Below are 6000 nucleotides of genomic sequence, written 5' to 3'. Positions count from 1 at the left end.
AGTTTGCTGCCTATCACAGGATGCTGCGGAAGTGACGTTGTTGCGTACTGCGCATGCGCGATGCGTTCCAAACACTTGCGCCGTGCGTTCCAACATAGTTTCGGCAATACAGTTCAGCGAAACCATCACATAATGTTACGGAAGTGACGTTACACACAACACAAACACTGGGCCGTTCGTTACAACACTAATACTTCCCTTGTTACCTAGTAGGTTTTGCATTGCTGGGACTTGTAGTGCCTATCCTGAGCAACATGCTTCAATGTTCAGTGTCCTCATCCCTATCCCCGAGCTTCAATGTTCAGTGTCCATCCTTATCCCCGAGCTTCAATGTTCAGTGTCCATCCTTATCCCCGAGCTTCAATGTTCAGTGTCCATCCTTATCCCCGAGCTTCAATGTTCAGTGTCCATCCTTATCCCTGTGCTTCAATGTTCAGTGTCCATCCTTATCCCCGAGCTTCAATGTTCAGTGTCCATCCTTATCCCTGTGCTTCAATGTTCAGTGTCCATCCTTATCCCCGAGCTTCAATGTTCAGTGTCCATCCTTATCCCCGAGCTTCAATGTTCAGTGTCCTCATCCCTATCCCCGAGCTTCAATGTTCAGTGTCCATCCTTATCCCCCAGCTTCAATGTTCAGTGTCCATCCTTATCCCCGAGCTTCAATGTTCAGTGTCCTCATCCCTATCCCCGAGCTTCAATGTTCAGTGTCCTCATTCCTATCCCCGAGCTTCAATGTTCAGTGTCCATCCTTATCCCTGTGCTTCAATGTTCAGTGTCCATCCTTATCCCCGAGCTTCAATGTTCAGTGTCCATCCTTATCCCTGTGCTTCAATGTTCAGTGTCCATCCTTATCCCCGAGCTTCAATGTTCAGTGTCCATCCTTATCCCCGAGCTTCAATGTTCAGTGTCCTCATCCCTATCCCCGAGCTTCAATGTTCAGTGTCCATCCTTATCCCCCAGCTTCAATGTTCAGTGTCCATCCTTATCCCCGAGCTTCAATGTTCAGTGTCCTCATCCCTATCCCCGAGCTTCAATGTTCAGTGTCCATCCTTATCCCCCAGCTTCAATGTTCAGTGTCCATCCTTATCCCCGTGCTTCAATGTTCAGTGAACATTGAAGCTCGGGGATAAGGATGAGGACACTGAACATTGAAGCACAGGGATAAGGATGAGGACACTGAACATTGAAGCTCGGGGATAAGGATGAGGACACTGAACATTGAAGCTCGGGGATAAGGATGAGGACACTGAACATTGAAGCATGGGGATAGGGATGAGGACACTGAACATTGAAGCACAGGGATAAGGATGAGGACACTGAACATTGAAGCTCGCGGATAGGGATGAGGACACTGAACATTGAAGCTCGGGGATAGGGATGAGGACACTGAACATTGAAGCTCGGGGATAGGGATGAGGACACTGAACATTGAAGCATGGGGATAGGGATGAGGACACTGAACATTGAAGCATGGGGATAGGGATGAGGACACTGAACATTGAAGCTCGGGGATAGGGATGAGGACACTGAACATTGAAGCTCGGGGATAGGGATGAGGACACTGAACATTGAAGCTCGGGGATAGGGATGAGGACACTGAACATTGAAGCATGTAGCTCAGGATAGGCACTACAAGTCCCAGCAATGCAAAACCTACTAGGTAACAAGGGAAGTATTAGTGTTGTGACGCACGGCCCAGTGTTTGTGTTGTGTGTAACGTCACTTCCGTAACATTATGTGATTGTTTCGCTGAACTGTATTGCCGAAACTATGTTGGAACGCACGGCGCGAGTGTTTGGAACGCATCGCGCATGCGCAGTACGCAACAACGCCACTTCCGCATCATCCTGTGATAGGCAGCAAACTGTGACACTACACCCCCACCTCCTGTGAAGTCACGTGACTCCCGCAGAGAGGGACATAACGACTCAGATAAGAGTAGGCGTGACCAGTGCATGGGATGGGCGTGGCCTGAGCGGGTGAGGCGGGAACATATCACACTGCCATCACGTGGCTTTGTTCCAACTGACGCGTGCACAGCTAGAGCCGTTAGCCTGTGACGTCAGCAGGAGGCGTGGCCTGAGCCGATATATATTGCTCAGCCGTTAGGGCGGAGCATCAGTGTGTGGTGAACTCCGAAGAGGAAACATCTGCTGTACAGAGCTCCGGGGGAGGAGCCATTGGACTACAGCGGGGTCACGTGGTATCTGTGTATCGGGAACTTGTTGCCTCTGCTCAGGATCTGAGGAACTACAACTCCCAGCATGCACTGTGTAAGCAATGGGGTTTCAGCTCCCAGCCTGGAATAAGATGTTACAGGACTACATGTCCCAGCATGATTTCTTCTATAGATGTACTACAAGTGCCAGCAATCTCTACATACCCCAGCCTTCTCCCCTCCCCCTCCTCAGGCGTAATCGCACCCCGCATTCATCTCCCACAAGCGGTGGTGGGTCTCTTACCCCCCCGGGTTAGAGGTGGGCGGGTTGGGCCTGAGGGGGGAAGAATGGGTGTTGGGAGATGAGTGGGGAGGGGGGGCTGGAGGCGGTGCAATTCCCCCTGGGGAGGGGGAGGGGAGCGGACTGGGGTATGTAGAGATCACTGGCACCTGTAATATCTCCATAGAGAAAATCATGCTGGGATATGTAGTCCCACAGCGTCCTATTCCAGGCTGGGAGCTGAACCCCCGTCACTTACACAGTGCATGCTGGGAGTTGTAGTTCCTCAGATCCTGAGCAGAGGCAGCAGGTTCCCCGACACACAGACACCACGTGACCCGGCTGTAGTCCAATGGCTCCTCCCCCGGAGCTCTGTGTGGGGGATGGTCCCTCCTCCCCCGCTATCCACACACTGACACCCACTCACCTACCACCTACCACAGAGGGTGTGGCTCCAATTGCCCACCCCCTCCTTACCCCATGCCCCACCTACCTGTCTGGGTGATGATCCAGGGAATAGCCGATCGCCTCTCGGAGGGGTCAGGAAGGAATTTTCCCCCAGCTGTAGCACATTGGCTCACGCTATGCTGGGGGTTTTTCGCCTTCCTCTAGATCAACTGCCCCTCCCCAGACCCAAAACGGGTGGCAATGCCTCTAAGGCTCCGCTACACCCACTCATCTACCCCCAAGGGTGGCAATGCCTCTCAGGCTCCGCTACACCCACTCATCTACCCCCAAGGGTGGCAATGCCTCTCAGGCTCCGCTACACCCACTCATCTACCCCCAAGGGTGGCAATGCCTCTCAAGCTCCAATACACCCACTCATCTACCCCCAAGGGTCAAAATGCCTCTCAGGCTCCAATACACCCACTCATCTACCCTCAAGGGTGGCAATGCCTCTCAGGCTCCAATACACCCACTCATCTACCCCCAAGGGTGGCAATGCCTCTCAGGCTCCAATACACCCACTCATCTACCCTCAAGGGTCAAAATGCCTCTCAGGCTCCGCTACACCCACTCATCTACCCCCAAGGGTGGCAATGCCTCTCAGGCTCCAATACACCCACTCATCTACCCCCAAGGGTGGCAATGCCTCTCAGGCTCCAATACACCCACTCATCTACCCTCAAGGGTCAAAATGCCTCTCAGGCTCCGCTACACCCACTCATCTACCCCCAAGGGTGGCAATGCCTCTCAGGCTCCGCTACACCCACTCATCTACCCTCAAGGGTGGCAATGCCTCTCAGGCTCCGCTACACCCACTCATCTACCCCCAAGGGTGGCAATGCCTCTCAGGCTCCAATACACCCACTCATCTACCCCCAAGGGTGGCAATGCCTCTCAGGCTCCAATACACCCACTCATCTACCCTCAAGGGTCAAAATGCCTCTCAGGCTCCGCTACACCCACTCATCTACCCCCAAGGGTGGCAATGCCTCTCAGGCTCCAATACACCCACTCATCTACCCCCAAGGGTGGCAATGCCTCTCAGGCTCCAATACACCCACTCATCTACCCTCAAGGGTCAAAATGCCTCTCAGGCTCCGCTACACCCACTCATCTACCCTCAAGGGTGGCAATGCCTCTCAGGCTCCGCTACACCCACTCATCTACCCTCAAGGGTCAAAATGCCTCTCAGGCTCCAACACACTCATCTACAACCAAGGGTAGCAATGCCTCTAATCAGGCTCTACCTGCCTCACCTACCACTAAGAGGGGGGTGCTACCACCCTGGGTATGGGGCGAGCGTGGGCAGTGGAGCTTCCCCCCAAGTTTCATCTGCCCTCACTCCCCAACACCCAGCGTACTGGTGCTTCCCCCCCAGGCCCCAAAAAACTGCACCCCTCTACCACCAAGTGGTGGAAATGCCTCTGATCAGGCTTCACTGCCTGTCTCAACTACCACCAAAAGTGAATGCTACCACCCTGGGTATGGGATGAGTGTGGGCAGAAGAGCTTCCCCCCAAGTTTCATCTGCCCTCACTCCCCAACACCCAGCATGTTGGTGCTTCCCTCAGGCCCCACCAAACTGCACTAATCTACACCCCCAAGGGTGGCAATGCCTCTGATCAGGCTCCACTACACCCACTCATCTACCCCCAAAAGTGAATGCTACCACCCTGGGTATGGGGTGAGTGTGGGCAGAAGAGCTTCCCCCCAAGTTTCATCTGCCCTCACTCCCCAACACCCAGCGTACTGGTGCTTCCCCCCCCAGGCCCCAAAAAACTGCACTCCTCTACCACCAAGTGGTGGAAATGCCTCTGATCAGGCTCCACTGCCTGTCTCAACTACCACCAAAAGTGAATGCTACCACCCTGGGTATGGGGTGAGTGTGGGCAGTTGAGCTTCCCCCAAAGTTTCATCTGCCCTCACTCCCCAACACCCAGCATGTTGGTGCTTCTCTCAGGCCCCATCAAACTGCACTAATCTACCCCCAAGAGTGGAAATGCCTCTGATCAGGCTCCACTGCCTGTCTCAACTACCACCAAAAGTGAATGCTACCACCCTGGGTATGGGGTGAGTGTGGGCAGAAGAGCTTCCCCCCAAGTTTCATCTGCCCTCACTCCCCAACACCCAGCATGTTGGTGCTTCCCCCCCAGGCCCCAAAAAACTGCACTCATCTACCACCAAGTGGTGGAAATGCCTCTGATCAGGCTCCACTGCCTGTCTCAACTACCACCAAAAGTGAATGCTACCACCCTGGGTATAGGGTGAGTGTGGGCAGAAGAGCTTCCCCCCAAGTTTCATCTGCCCTCACTCCCCAACACCCAGCGTACTGGTGCTTCTCTAAGGCCCCACCAAACTGCACTTATCTACCCCCCCCCAAGGGGGGCAATGCCTCTGATCAGGCTCCACTGCCTGTCTCAACTACCACCAAAAGTGAATGCTACCACCCTGGGTATGGGGTGAGTGTGGGCAGAAGAGCTTCCCCCCAAGTTTCATCTGCCCTCACTCCCCAACACCCAGCATGTTGGTGCTTCCCCCCCAGGCCCCAAAAAACTGCACTAATCTACCCCCAAGAGTGGAAATGCCTCTGATCAGGCTCCACTGCCTGTCTCAACTACCACCAAAAGTGAATGCTACCACCCTGGGTATGGGGTGAGTGTGGGCAGAAGAGCTTCCCCCCAAGTTTCATCTGCCCTCACTCCCCAACACCCAGCGTACTGGTGCTTCTCTAAGGCCCCACCAAACTGCACTTATTTACCCCCCCCCAAGGGGGGCAATGCCTCTGATCAGGCTCCACTGCCTGTCTCAACTACCACCAAAAGTGAATGCTACCACCCTGGGTATAGGGTGAGTGTGGGCAGAAGAGCTTCCCCCCAAGTTTCATCTGCCCTCACTCCCCAACACCCAGCATGTTGGTGCTTCCCCCCCAGGCCCCAAAAAACTGCACTAATCTACCCCCAAGAGTGGAAATGCCTCTGATAAGGCTCCACTGCCTGTCTCAACTACCACCAAAAGTGAATGCTACCACCCTGGGTATGGGGTGAGTGTGGGCAGAAGAGCTTCCCCCCAAGTTTCATCTGCCCTCACTCCCCAACACCCAGCGTACTGGTGCTTCT

This window comes from Lithobates pipiens, unplaced genomic scaffold, assembly GCF_037356315.1.
Source record: "Lithobates pipiens isolate NorthernLeopardFrog02 unplaced genomic scaffold, aLitPip1_a1.2 Scaffold_90, whole genome shotgun sequence".
NCBI lineage: Eukaryota > Metazoa > Chordata > Amphibia > Anura > Ranidae > Lithobates > Lithobates pipiens.
Note: the sequence above shows the minus strand (reverse complement) of the source record.